Raw genomic sequence first — 14,103 nt, 5'->3', positions numbered from 1 at the left:
GTGAGGCCTCAGGAAGCTTCAAATCATGGCAGAAGGTAAAGGGGGAGATGCCGTATCACATGGTGAGAGAGGGAGAAAGAGAGAGAGGAGGACTCAGGCTCCTTTAAACAACTAGCTCTCATGTGAACTAACAGAGCAAGAACTCACTTCTTACTATGGGGAGGGCACCAAGCCATGTAAGAGGGATCTGCTTCCATGACCCAAACACCTCCCACTAGGCCCCACCTCCAACATGGGGATTACATTTCAATATGAGAGTTGGAGGGGACAAACATCCAAACCATATCAGCAAACAAGGACATTTTAATTCCTTCCTTTCTAGTTCTTATGCCTTTTACTTCTCTTTCCTTGTTACTGTACTGAGTAGAAGCTCTAGTGTAAAGATAAGTAGAAGTTGTGACCGGCATTATTTTCTGTTTCTTGATTCTTAGGGAAAGCTTTCAGTAATTCACCAGTTAGCATAAAATTTTCCCCAGGTTTTTAATAAAACTTTCATACATATTAATAAAGTTCCCTTCAATAAACTAGTTTGCTAAGAGTTTCTATCATGAATAGGTATTAAATTTTATCAAATACTTTTCCTGTGCTTATCAAGATTATCATGATCTTTCTCCTTTGTTCTATTAATATAGTGAATTGCATTGATTTTCAAATGGCAAACTAATCTTACATTCCAGAATAAATACTTCTTAATTGTGATGATGTATTTTTACATATTCCTGGATTTCATTTACTATTTTTAAATGTTGGCATTTACATTCATGAGGGATCAGTCTGTAAATGGTTTTACTTCAGTATCTCTGCCTAGTTTTGATAGCTAGATTATTTTGACCTAATGCCTAAATGTCAAGCATTCTAGAAAGGATACATTTGAACATGTAGTAGTACTTTATGTCCAGTTATTTATATATGGCTTATGTAACACGTCCTACAACTTAAAAATTTTACATTAATCTTGACTGTATTGATGTGAACATTTTGGTTGTAACATTGTATTAAATTTTTGTGAAATACTATCATTGGAGGAAACTGGGTAAAAGAGACATGGGACCTCTCCATTATTTCTTACAACTGCATATTAATATACAATTATCTTTAAATGTTTAATTTTTAAAGTTTATATTAATATAGTGTCCTATGTTAAGTACTGTAATAAACATTACCTTATTTGGTCCTCCCAAATTATCTCTAAAGGATAAACTACTCTTGGTGAATTTTTTTAGAAGCTTTTTTCTTTAATAATTTCAACTTTTATTTTAGATTCAGGGGGCATATGTGCAGGTTTGTTACATGGGTATATTGCATGATGCCAAGATTTGGGGTATGAATGATCCCCATCACCCAGGTGGTAAGCAACAGTACACAAGAGGTAGTTTTTCAGCCCTTGCTCCTTGCCCTTCTATTAGTCCCCAGTGTTTATTATTCCCCTCTTTATGTCCATGTGTACCTAATGCTTTACTCCCACTTACATATGAGAATATGTGGTATTTGGTTTTCTATTCATGAGTTAATTCACTTACAGTAATGTCTTCCAGCTACAACTATGTTGCTGCAAAAGATGTGATTTCAGTCTTTTTTATGGCTATATAGTTTTCCATGGTGTATATATACTACATTTTCTTTATTCAATCCATCACTGATGGGTTCCTAGGTTGATTCCATGTCTTTGCTATTGTGAGTAGTGCTGTGATGAACATACAAGTGCATGTGTCTTTTTGGCAAAACAATTTATTTTCCTTTGGGTATATACCCATAAATGAATGATAGTTCTCAGTTTTTGAGAAATCTCCTGTTTTCCACAGTGGTTGAATTAATTTGCATTCCCACCAGCAGTATATAAGCATTCCCTTTTCTCCACAACCTCACAGCATGTGTTATTTTCTGACTTTTTAACAAAAGCCATTCTGACTGGTGTGAGATGGTATCTCATTGTGGTTTTGATCTGCATCTCTTTGATTAGTGACATTGAGCATTTTTTCATGTTTGTTGACTGCTTATATGTCTGCTTTTGAGAAATGATTCTTCATGTTATTTGCATGCTTTTTAATGGACTTGTTTTTATCTTGATTTTAAGTTCTTCATAGATTCTGCTTATTAGTTCTTTGTTAAATGCATAGCATAGTTTGCAAATATTTTCTCCCATTCTGTAGGCTGTCTGTTTACTTTGTTCATAGTTTTTTGTTTTTTTTTTTGCTGTGCAGAAGCTCTTTGGTTTAATTAGGCCCCACTTGTCAATTTTTGTTATTGCTGCATTTATTTTTGAGGACTTAATCATAAATTTTTTATCAAGGCCAATGTCCAGAAGGACATTTCCTAGGTTTTCTTCTAGGATTCTTATATGGTATGAGGTCATACATTTAATTATTTAATCAGTCTTAAGTTAATTTTTGTATATGGTAAAAGGTAGGGATCTAATTTCATTCTTCCACATATGGCTAGCAAGCTATTCCAGCACCATTTATTGGATAGGGAATCCTTTCCCAGTTTCTTTTCTTGACTGTCAAAGATCAGATGCCTGTAGGTGTGTGGCTTTATTTCAGTGTCCTCTATTTTGTTACATTGGTCTCTGCATCTGTTTCTGTACTAGTACCATGTTGTTTTGGTTACTGAAGACTTGTAGTATAGTTTGAAGTTAGGTAATGGTGATCCCTCAAGCTTTGTTCTTTATGCTTAGGATTGCTTTGGTTATCTGGGCTCTTTTTTGGTTCCATATGAATTTTAGAATGGTTTTTGTTGTATTTCTATGAAAAATGACCTTGGTAGTTTGATAGATACAGAGTTGAATCCATAGATTGCTTTGGGCAATATGGACATTTTAATGATACTGATTCTTCCAGTCCATGCACGTGGAAGTTTTTCCATTTGTTTGTGTCATATGTGATTTCTTTCAGCAGTATTTGTAGTTCATTCACTTCCTTGGTTAGATGTATTCCTACATACTTTATTTTGTGTATGGATATTGTAAGTGGGATTATGTTCTTGACTTGGCTCTCAGCTTGAATGTTATTGTTATATAGAAATGGCACTGATTTTTCTATGTTGATTTTGTATCCAAAACTTTACAGAAGTCATTTATCAGGTCTAGGAGTCTTCTGGTGAAGTCTTTAGGGTTTTCTATTTACAGAATCATATCATTAGCAAAGAGAGATAATTTGATTTCCTCTTTTCCTATTTGGATGCCTTTCATTTCTTTCTCTTCTCCTCATTTCTCTGGCTAGGACTTCCGGTACTACTTTGAACGGGAATGATGAGTGTGGGCATCTTTGTCTTGTTCCTGTTCTTAAGGGGAATGCTTCCAGCTTTTGCCCATTCAGTATGATGTTGGCTATGGGTTTGTCATAGATGACTCTTACTTTGAGCTCTGTTCCTTCTACACCTAGTTTGTTGAGGGTTTTTTATCAAGAAGGATGTTGGATTTTATCAAAGGCTTTTTCCATGTCTATTGAGATGATCATATGGTTTTTGTTTCTATTTCTGTTTATGTGGTGAATCATGCTTGTTGATCTGCATATGTTGAACCAACCATGCATCCCAGGATTAAAGCCTGCTCGATCATGGTGAATTAACTTTTTGATTTGCTGCTGGATTTGATGTGTTGGAATTTTGTTGAGCATTTTTGCATATATGTTCATCAGGCTTATTGGCCTGTGGTTTTCTATTTTCATTGTGTTTTTGCCAGGTTTTGGTATCAGGGTGGTTCTGGCTTCACAGAATGAGTTACGGAAGGAGTTCCTACCTGCCTGATTTTTTGAATAGTTTCAGCAGGATTGGTACAACTTCTTCTTTGTACATCTACTATAATTCAGCTGCAAATCCATCTGGTCCGGGGCTTTTTTTAAATTGGTAGACTTTTTGGCCAGGCACGGTGGCTCACGCCTGTAATCCCAGCACTTTGGGAGGCCGAGGTGGGTGGATCATGAGGTCGGGAGATTGAGACCATCCTGGCTAACATGGTGAAACCTCGTCTCTACTAAAAATACAAAAAATTAGCCAGGCATGATGGCGAGCACCTGTAGTCCCAGCTACTTGGGAGGCTGAGGCAGGAGAATAGCGTGAACCCAGGAGGTGGAGCTGGCCGTGAGCCGAGATCATGCCACTGCACTCCAGCCTCGACGACAGAGCGAGACTCTGTCTCAAAAAAAAAAAAATGGGTAGGCTTTTTATTGATTGAATTTCATAACTTACTGTTTATTGTTCTGTTCAGGGTTTCACTTTCCTTCTGTCTCAGTCTTGGGAGGTTGTGTGTTTCCAGGAATTTATCTATTTCCTCTACATTTTCTAGTTTGTGTGCACTGAGATGTTTGTATTAGTTTCTGAGGATCTTTAGTATACCTGTGGGATCACTGATAATGTTATCTTTGTCATTTCTGATTGTGCTTATTTAGATCATCCTTTTTTCCTTTGTTATTGAACTAGTGGTCCTTCATACCTGTTTATCCTTTCAAAGTATAAACTTTTGGTTTTGTTCATTCTTTGTATGGATTTTTGGATCTCAAGTTCATTTAATTCTGCTCTGATATTAGTTACTTCAGTTCTCCTGCTATCTTTGGGGTTAGTTTATTCTTGTTTTTCTAGTTCTTCTAGGTGTGATGTTAGATTGTTAATTTGAGATCTTGCTAACTTTTTGTTGTAGGCCTTTAGTTCTATAAACTTTGGAGAGATCTTTTTTGTATAGGCAGTGAAATGAGGTTACAGTGGAAGTGCTCCGTAAATTGCAAAAAACTTGAGAGCCACTGTTCTATAGCAATTCTAATCAGTTTTCTATGGATATAGTTCCTGGATTGAACTCCCTAATACAATAGTGCCATAAAACACTCAGTAAAATAAAATATATATGGCTAAATACTTAAAAGATGTATTAAGACAAACTGATTTCTTTAAAAATTTCCTGGGGTACATGAAATGTTCTCAGAATCACAAATTTATTTGTTTATCTGAACATTTCCAAAAATTTTGACCATACAGCCCTCATCTTTGTCCTCGTTCCAGGCAAGAGCTATAAATTCATTGAACTTGAGATTTTTATAATTCACTTGGGGAAACTTACAGATTAATTGCACAGCTGTAAATCTTTATCCTTGCTAACAGGCTTAGCATGAGGTACTAGCTATTAAAATAGTAATCATCATTCATAGAGGTAAAGAACTCAAACATTTATACTGTTATTATAGTAGTCCTCCCTTATCTGCTAATTTCCTTTCTGTGGGTGAATTACCTGCAGTCAACCACAGCCCAAAAATATTATATGGAAAATTCCAGAAATAAATAATTCATAATTTTTAAATCGTGCACTGTTGAGTAGTGTGATGAAATCTCATACTGTCCTGTTTTGTTTTGTCCAGAATGTGAATCCCTTTGTCCAGTGTACCCATACTGTATATGCCACCTGCCCATAAGTCACGTAGCAGCCATCCTGGTTATCAGATGGACCATAATGGTGTAGCAGTGCTTGTATTGAAGCAACCTGTATTTTACTTAATAATGACTCCAAAGCACAAGAGTAGTGATGTTGGCAATTCAGATATACCAAAGAGATGCACTTTATGGTGCTCTCAGTGAGTAAAAAGGTGAAAGTTCTCAACTTAATAAGGAAAGATATCATATGCAGAGCTTGCTAAGATCTATGGTACATATGAATCCTCTATCCATGAAATTGTGAAGAAGGAAACAAATTCATGAGTTGTGCTGCTGCACCTCAAACTGCAAAAGTTTCAGCCACAGTGTGTGGTAAGTGCTTAGTTATAATGGAAAAGTCATTAAATTTGCAGGTGAAAGACACAAACAGGTGTTCGAATTGACAGCCATCAGATTCGATAGTATCTGCTATTTCAAGCATCCACTGGGGGTCTTTGAACATATACCCCATGGATAAAGGAAGACTACCATACCTGGAAAATTCCTCTCCCCTCAGCTTCTTCCTCCTTTCACTTCCACACTCTGAGTGACATACAGCAAAATTTCAGAATAGGAAGTTCTTTGTCCTTGTTACCCCACAGTTACATAAAAAAATCAGAGGTAAAGACATGTGCAGCTGGTAATGTCTCAGACTTTCTTGACAAAACTGGAGAGAGCGTTTTCATGAGGGGTTATATTGCCAAAACTCATGATCACTGTAGAGGCTGGATAAAACATCTTTATTAGGGATTAGCTATGCTACAGGCATTGTCTAAAGAACTTGCTGCAGAACACCTTGGTATGTAGGAGTCAAACATCTGTCATCATGTCAGTTTTGCTTCAAGATGACATCACTGTTGCCATGCAACAGGCTATTTTCTTACAGAAATTAAGGCATTCAAAAGCAGCCATGTATACAGGGGAATTGGGAAAGCCACACACAGGCCCAGTCAACACACATTTCAGAAAAGACCTGAGAACACCATAAGCTTTTACCTCAGGCCAATTCCAGTGCTCAGAGCAAACCTAGCTAATTAGTGAGACTGTCCCAGCACACAGCTAGTCTGCAAAGACTGGGAGAGATGGCTTTTTCAAATGCCCAGTTTCACACACACACAACCCACAAGGCATACAAAGAAACAGGAAAACATGGCCTATTCAAAGGAGCAAAATTAATTGGTAGAAATTAAACCTGAGAAAGCACAGACATCTTGCTAACTAGGCAAAGTCTTTAAAACAACTGCCTTAAATATGTTCAAAGAGCAAAAGGAAACCATACAAAGAACTAAAGAGTATTTTAAAAAAACATAAGAACAAAATGAAAATATCAAAAAAGAGAAATTATAAAAAGGAACCAGCCGGGCGCAGCGGCTCAAGCCTGTAATCCCAGCACTTTGGGAGGCCGAGACGGGCGGATCACGAGGTCAGGAGATCGAGACCATCCTGGCTAACACGGTGAAACCCCGTCTCTACTAAAAGCTACAAAAAACTAGCCGGGCAAGGTGGCAGCCGCCTGTAGTCCCAGCTACTTGGGAGGCTGAGGCAGGAGAATGGCATGAACCCGTGAGGCAGAGCTTGCAGTGAGCTGAGATCCAGCCACAGCACTCCAGCCTGGGTGACAGAGCGAGACTTCGTCTCAAAAAAAAAAAAAAAAGGAACCAAATTCTGAAGCAACTGAAAAGTCCTTATAACTGAGTTTAAAAATTTACTAAAGAAGTTCAAGGTTTGAGTAGGCAGAAGAAAAAAAATCAGCCAACTTCATGATACAATATTTGAAATTATCAATTCTAAGGACCCAGAAGAATTAAGAAAAGTGAACTAAACCTACGAGATTTATGGGACATCATCAAATATACCAATATATACATTACAGGAATCCCAGAAGGGGAAGAGAGAAAGGATCAGAAAGATTATGAAGAAATAATGACCAAAACCCTCCTAAATTTGAGGAAATACAGGGATCCACAAATCCAAGATGCTCAGTGAACAGAGAAAGGATCAGAAAGATGATTTGAAGAAATAATGACCAAAACCCTCCCAAATTTGAGGAAATACATGGATCCACAAATCTAAGATGCTCAGTGAACTTCAAGTAGAATCAACCCAAAGGATACCTTATAATCAAATTGTTGAAAGAAAATCTGCAAGCAGCAAGAGAGAATAAACTCATCATATACAATTGATTCTCAATAATAGGTGATTCTGACTTCTCAGTAGAAGCTTTGGCGGCCAGAAGGTATAATTAAAGTGCTAGAAGAAAAATAAAGATTAACCAAGAATTATATGTCCAGGACTGGGCAGTCAAATATAAAAACCAGTATTATTATAATTTTAATTTGTAACTCTACTTCTTATTATCAACCTGAATTAAAACACAAAGGCATAAAAATAGTTATAAATCTCTTTAGTAGGTACACAATATATAAAGATGTAATTTGTGACATCAATAACAAAGTAGGGGAACAGTGACAATGCTTTATAAGAGTTTTTGTATACGCTTGAGGTTAACTTGGTATCAATTTAAATTGATTGTAACTTTAGAATGTTATACATAATTCCCATGATAACCACAAAGAAAATAACTATCGAATATGTACAAAAGGAAATGAGAAGGGAATCAAAACATGTCACAACTAAAAACAAAAGAAGGCAGCAATGGAGGAAATGAGTAACAAAAAGCCTATATGTGAAAAACAAAACCAAACAAATAAAGAACAGCCCTAAGACACAAGTCCTTCTCTATCAGTAATTAATTACAGGCTAAGTGTTCACTGTCTGAAATGCTTGTGACCAGAAGTGTTTTGGATTTGGGGTTGGTTTGGTGTTTTTTTTTTTTTTTCAATTTTGGAATATTTGCAGGTACATACTGAGATATCTTGAGGATGGTACCCAGGTCTAAAAACAAAATTCACTTACGTTTTATATACACCTTACACACATAGCCTGAAGGCAATTTTATATAATATTTTTGATAATTTTGTGCATGCAACAAAGCTGTCTACTTTGAACCATTAGAATGCAAAGGTGTCACTGTCTCAGCCACCCATGTGGACAAGCTGTGATTGTTTGGTATCACCATCATTCCTGACTGAATTTGTATGCTACCAATAAGCAGTCATTTTCTTACACATTCATTCGTAAGTACTTAAGAGTAAACATATGACATACCATTAATACAGTAAAACAATGTGTTCAGGATAACTAAGTAGTACAGTAGCATCATCAGGATACCTGTTATCAGCAGTTACACAACAGCAACAACAAACAATGGCAAGCTTTCTGCCTCTACTTACAATGCTGTGTTTTGAGTAAAAGATTACTGCATAGGGCATTTTATTTTTCTGGGTAAGAAAAACATCAGCAGCAGTTAAAGAGTCCGGAAGTGGGTCCTATAGGGATAAGAAGGAATCCTGTTCGATGGCATTTTAAAGTGTTTCCTTTAGAGTTATCTGCCTCATAACAAAGGTTTTTGTCTTACAGATTTCTTTTTGGTTTTATAAACTGACATGATTTCTTGTTCGTGCTGCTCTAGTCTTTCAATAAACCCATCACACATTTTCACAATGTCACTTCCAGGCAGTTTTTCTGCAGTGTTAACAGTTTCAGCATCACTATTATCGTAATCACCTTGATTCAGAACTGTTTTGGCTATTCCACCATTGGTCAATGAATGAACAACTGGAGGTTCATTATTGATGTTAAAAACCTCTTCAATATCCACCTCTTCCAGCTTACTGATAGACTCTGAAGGTATATTTGTTGCATATGTAAGGAGGTCAGACATTTTTCTCTCACTTGATATACAGATCCTTAAAGTCATCACCTTGTTTGTCATCATCGGTGAACATAATCACAGGCCAGAGATTGTGCCAGTCATGCACAACTGTGTCTTCAGTCATGTGTTCAAAGTGCTGGCAAAAGCATATGTGGCATCCTTCATGCTAAACATCCTTTTAAAACCTTGTGCACCCATGCCTCAGCTCACTGCTGATAGGATACTCTTTAAGAAAGTGTTTTTATATTTACTCTTCAATGATCTAAGGATACCCACCCTGGTCACATGGCTGAATTAATGAAGTCACACTTGGGGGAAAATACATGGCATAAACATTTTTTAATGAGAATTTCAGCTGGAAGATGAGCAGAAGTTATTAAGGAATAACAAAATCTTGCAGTCATCACCCAGGCCAGCTTTCCTGCAGTGAGCACAAGCTACTGGTATAAAATGTTTGAGAAACCAACCAGGAAAGATGTCCCTGGTGATCCGTGCCTTTTTGTTAGCATAATAATGGACTGGTGAGAGATTCACTCCTGGAAAATAGCAAGGATGCAAACTTTTGCCTATCATAGCAAGTTCATAATTATGCAGGCGTGCTGTATTAACATATCTCAGCAGAGTTCTTCCGTCATTAGCATCCTTAATCATATAGGGGCTGTCTCATCTGGGGCAGTAACATCAAAAACAGTGATGTTTCATCAATATTATAGACTTGTTCTGGTGTCAGATTTTTATTTCTGATGACCTTAGTGAACTCGTCAGTGAATTTGACCACTGCTTTATAATCAGAAGATGCTTTACCACCACACATGTTTAAAACAACTAAGAGAGTAGAATTGTAATGTTTCTAACATGAAAATAGTAAGTGCTAAGGTGATGGATACCCCAGTTATCCTGATTTATTATACATTTTATCCCTATATCGAACATCACATATACCCATAAATACATAAAACTATTATGTGTCCATAATTGAAAATAATAAAAATTTAATGCCATATCTTTTCTTAAATTTCTGCAACCAGCTTATTGAATATCCACAGTTCCCTTCAATTTTTAGTTCATCATGATCTTTGTGTGTTTCATGATCAGTATACCATTAAGTGGCATGTGTTCACTGCAATACTGATGAATCCAGTCAATACATGATCAAAATCTTCATTTTTAGCTTTATGGCATGCATTGTTTTTCTGTTTTTCATTAACTTAATCACTTTTAGCATAAAACAATAGTTTGTCCTCCTGTTTATACAAGTCATTTATGGTGGTCATTCCAACACCCTTCTGCTCTCTAAGATGTTTTATACTTACACCACTGTCCTGTTTCTCAAAAAGGTCGACTTTCTGTGCAATAAATATAAATGCTTCTTCTTTTTCTTATCACTGTTACTCATACAATTATTTAATATAGACTGTTTGGACATTTCATGAATATCTTTACAAAGAGCAGAGATTATGCAAAACAACACAGTAATACACATAGGTCTTAGCCTCATGCAGGGCATCATGGGGAACCTGACATTGGCACACCTGGCTTGCACTTGTGCCATTTTATTAACCTTTGTGGGTGTGCTTGTGTGAGGGCATCTAACTGTGTCTGGAAAAGATATGACAGCTGAGGGGGTGGGGGAAGGTCTTTCTTCCTTGGGAACATTTAATAAACTGTGTGCACATGCATTTTTATTGCCATTTGTCACAGGCGGTCAGATGTAGAATTTCCACTTATGCCATCAATATAGGCACTCAAAAAATTTCAGATTTTGGAGCATTTCAGATTTTGGATTTTTGGATTGAGGGTGCTCAACCTATGCTTTAAATGTAATGGATTAAATTCTCCAGTCAACTTCACACTGATAAAAGTTGCAGATAGGACTTGGCCTGTGAGTTATGTGAAAAAGGACAACTTACAGACACCCATCTCAAAATAAATGAAAATGGGAATATGTCACTGCAATCATGGGATATATACTAGCAACAAAGAGTAGAAATGTGGCTGTATCTCAGAAATAGCTGGACTTATTAAGAATTACGTATTTGATTTTGGAATTTGTTATTGGTCTGTTTAGGGTTTTAATTTCTTCCTGGCTCAGCAGTGGGAGGTTGTGTGTTTACAGGAATTTATCCATTTCCTCTAGATTTTCCAGTTTGTGTGCATAGAGGTGTTCATCACAATCTCTAAGGATATTTTATATTTTTATGGGATCAGTTGTAATGTCATGTTTGTTATTTCAGATTGTGATTATTTGGATCTCTTTTTTTCATTGTTAATCTAGCTAAGCTAGCAGTCCACTAATATTGTTTATCCTTTAAAAGAACCAACTTTTTGGTTTCATTGATCTTTTGTATGGATTTTTGCTTCTCAATTTTGTTCAGTTTTGCTCTGATATTATTTCTTTTCTTCTGCTGTCTTTGGGGTTGTTTTGTTTGTTCCTTTATGTGTGATGTTAGATTGTTAATTTAAACTTTTTCTACCTTCTTGATGTAGGTGTCTAACTATAAACTTTCCTCTTAATACTGTTTTTACTGCACCCAGAGATTTCAGTAAGTTGTGTCTCTGTTTTCATTAATTTCAAGAAATTATTTGATTTCTGCCTTAATGCCCAAAGTAATTCAAGAGTAAATTTTTTAATTTCCATGTAATTGTGTGGTTTTGAGAGACCTTTGATACTGATTTCTAAGAGTGTTGTTTGGTATGATTTTAATTTTTTTTTTTTTCATTTATTGAGACTTGCTTTATGGCCAAGCATGTGGTCAATCCTAGAATATGTTCTGTGGGCAGACGAGAAGAATGTATATTCTTTGGTTGTTGCATGGAGCATTCTGTAGATGTTTATTAGGTCTAATTGGCCAAGTGTCGAGTTGAAGTCTAGAAGTTCTTTGTTACTTTTCTGCTTTGATGACCCATCTAATGCCGTCAGTGTGCTGTTGATGTCCCCCATTATCATTGTATGGCTGTCTTAGTCTTTTCATAGGTCTAGAAGTACTCGTTTTATGAATTTGGGAGCTCCAATGTTGAGTGTATATACATTTAGGATAGTTAAGTCTTCTTGATAAATTTGACACTTTATCATTATGTGATACCCTTCTTTGTCCTTTCTGATGCTTGCTGGTTTAAAGTCTGTTTTCTCTGATCTAAGAATAGCAACTCCTGCTCTTTTTTGTTTTCTGTTTTCATGAAAGAGCTTCAGCACAGCAATAGAAACTATCAATGAAGTAAACAGGCAGTCTACGAAATGGGAGAAGATGTTCACAAACTATACATACAACAAAGGCCTAATATCCAGAATCTATAAGAAAATTAAATAAATAACAAGAAAAAAATAACCCAATTAAAAGTGGGCAATGGACACGAACTATGCAAAAGAAGACATACAAGTCCCCAAGAAACATGAAAAAACTGCTAATCATCACTAATCATCAGAGAGATGCAAATCAAAACCACAATGAAATACTCTCTCACACCAGCCATTTGTGTGAGGAAAGTAATAGAGATGGCCATTCAGTAAAGTTTTCTCTTAAATAAGACTGTATTTTTATATTGTGTCATTTCTAGCATAAGCCTGAGAAGTCAGATTGACATCTGTCTATAGTACAATACAGTTATGAAGTGAAATAGTCTAAGCTACTGTAAAACAAGAGACCATGAAACCCAGTAACTTCAGGAAGAGGATTTTCTTACCTTCTTGTATAACAATCCTGGGACATGTTCCAGGACTGGTAAGGCATGCTAGTATTATAGTACCAGGCCTTATCTATTATGTTACTTTGTCATCTCTAGGGTAAAGCCTAGTTCTACATCACTGAAGATTTGCATCCCAGTCTACAAAAGGAGGAAAAAGGAGGCAGGCATAGTCCTATCTTGTTCAGGCTACAAGCCAGGAGTTGTTATCACTTCTGGACATATCTATGGTCGATATCCCATATATCCCATTGGACAGAACCTGTTCATAAGGATACACTAACTGTAAGAAAGTCTGGAAAGCATTTTTAGTGGGGTGATTATGCACCCAGCAAAACACCAGTTACTATAAAAGCAAAAGTCGTTTGGGGACAGCTAGCAGTTCATCTGTTACACCGAGATTTGAAGAATAGCATTTATTTATTGTTTAGAGACAATGTCTCACTCTGTTGCCATGGCTAGAGTGCAGTGGTGCAATCATAGCTCACTGCAGCCTCAAACTTCTGGGTATAAATAATCCTCCTGCCTCAGCTTCCTGTGTAGCTGGGACTATAGGAATGCAACACTATGCCTGGTTAACTTCTTATTTGAAGAATGTTATTTAGAAAAAGAAAAACATGGAGAAACAACTTCTTTTATATAATCCTCATATGCAGAGAAATGAAAATATAAAATAAATCCTATTCAAAGACATCCCAGCTGTACTTAATGTGGCTGTCTACAAATTTGCATATTATGAAATCCTTCCAAATGCATTATATTTCCAAATACATTTATCATATATGATCTTGCAGATACTATGCTATAAAAAAGCTGTAGCATTATAAGTTGCCATCTCCTTTTAAAATGTATTTAAAAATTCTGATATAAAAGCTTATTCATGCTTAAATGGGTAACTTTAGAGAATGTAATATAGAGAATGTAAAAAAAAGATCACTCATATTATTACCTGGGGATAACTGATAAAAAGAGTTATTTTAGTGTATTTAATTCCCTTTTTTCTATGCATATATTTAACAAAATTGGAATCATTATTTATCTTCCTTTTTGTTACCAGAGATATGTCATCACCACATTACCATGTCATTTAAAAAATCACTCAAAAGCTTGGTTTTTTATGTTATCTTCTTCCTAAAATGGCATTAAAGTCATGAGCCTAGGTGCAGTGACTCACGCATGTCATCCTAGCACTTGCAGAGGCAGAGGCTGGAGGATTGAATTACTTGAGCCCAGAAGTTTGAGACCACTCTGGA

At 36.2% G+C, this 14,103-nt stretch overlaps 1 protein-coding gene across 4 annotated transcripts in view; it reads left to right on the top strand.

The window, feature by feature from the left end:
* Positions 1-14,103, top strand: part of WDPCP (WD repeat containing planar cell polarity effector) — a 493,313-nt gene that overhangs the window by 361,016 nt on the left and 118,194 nt on the right. The window lies entirely within an intron of this gene.

The sequence above is a fragment of the Trachypithecus francoisi genome, unplaced genomic scaffold (genome assembly GCF_009764315.1).
Source record: "Trachypithecus francoisi isolate TF-2019V2 unplaced genomic scaffold, Tfra_2.0 Lachesis_group17, whole genome shotgun sequence".
Classification (NCBI taxonomy): domain Eukaryota; kingdom Metazoa; phylum Chordata; class Mammalia; order Primates; family Cercopithecidae; genus Trachypithecus; species Trachypithecus francoisi.
The sequence above is the reverse complement of the archived record's forward strand: the minus strand, read 5'-3'. Positions and strand labels throughout refer to the sequence as shown.